We start from the raw sequence: 1,566 nt of genomic DNA, 5'->3' as shown, positions 1-1,566 counted from the left end.
TACAGTCAGATTATAACATACTGCACAAGTACTGGACATTTGTGTGTTCAGCTGGAAGAAAGAGAGGTAATGCGTGTGTGAATGAACGGAAGGCTGTTGTGTGTTTGTTGGTGTGTATTGATAGGATGTTTGAGTTAATCCTCAGATTTAAAACAGGATGTAATAGCATGAAATATCTATTTCTTTGTGTGAAATAAATTTGCAGAAATTTATATGAATTTCAGAGATTATGTCTCTTTCCGAAATTGCATAAATTGCTGCTTGGAGCATTTTTTCTAAGGTACACCTTGCTTGTTTTATTCTTTAGAGTAATTGATAAGGATTTTCACTCTGAGACATGACTGTATCCTGCGAATACGCCAGTGACCTGCGACGGATTTGAAGGAAGAATTGTGCAAGATTGGACATTTTGTTCGACTTAGTTGCGTAATTTAATCGCGTTTCATTCATTCATTCATTCATTCATTCATTCATTCATTTATTCATTCATTCATTCATTCATTCATTCATTCATCCATTCATCCATTTATTTATTCATTTATCTAACTATCTATATATTATTTATTTATGCACTGATAATGATTTCAGAAGGAGACATGGATTCCACGTGGGATAAGACTAATGGGATCGAAATATGAGTGCATCACCTCCCGTACGACTACCCCACTCTACAAATGTAAATTGACATTTAGAGAAATTCGTGTGAATTTTTGAATTTATTTATCTAGTTTATTTTGCGAGACCCAAAAGGTGCTGCTGAAGATTGGAAATGCTGATTTTGTGATGCAGGGTTCGATTGGAAAAAGAGTTCTTATGTCGTTGTACTATCTCCCCTGTAATATGAAAACTGGAGTTCATATCAGATAGTGTGCAGTTAAAATCTGAATTCAGAATGTTGCTTATATCCTCAGTCCAAATTCAGTAAATTATCTAGGTGCCGCAGGATGGCCAAATTAAACTCTGCCTCTTAGAAAACTGTAACAGCAGAATCGAGGTATACATATAACGTCTATTAAAGTTTATAATTTCCTTGTGGAACTTCACTGGGCACTGCCCTCCGTGCAGAAAAGACAACATCTCATCTGCCTTCTGTTGCAAAGCCAGTTTTGAATCCACACAGCTAGGACTCCTCAGATCCCATGGCACCTGTGTGGGAACCCGGTCAACCACCTGACAAAATTAATATACCTCACATCAACTGTTCACCTGCCATTTTTTTCCACGTTTTTCAAGTATTCAATCTGGCTCCGAAGGGACGACCTGTTGCAACAATACCATGCCCAGTATCCCCAAACGGAATAAGTTTTCACAGATACTCATTAATTCTCTGTCTAAGAATCTTCTTCAATGACCTGCACACTGTTGACCGAAGACCTAACTGGCCTGTAATTCTTAGTACTTCCCCTATTACATTTCCTGAACAAACAAATGACATTTGCCGTCGCCCAAATCTCTGGTACTACTTATGTAGCCAGTGAGGACGCCAATATTTTGACCAAAAGGACAGCAATAAATTCGCACGCTCTCTCTAATTACCTGAAGTACATCCCTTCTGGGAACGAGTAA

The sequence above is a fragment of the Hemitrygon akajei genome, unplaced genomic scaffold (assembly GCF_048418815.1).
Source record: "Hemitrygon akajei unplaced genomic scaffold, sHemAka1.3 Scf000073, whole genome shotgun sequence".
In the NCBI taxonomy this organism is placed as follows: domain Eukaryota; kingdom Metazoa; phylum Chordata; class Chondrichthyes; order Myliobatiformes; family Dasyatidae; genus Hemitrygon; species Hemitrygon akajei.
This window is presented reverse-complemented; position numbering follows the sequence as displayed.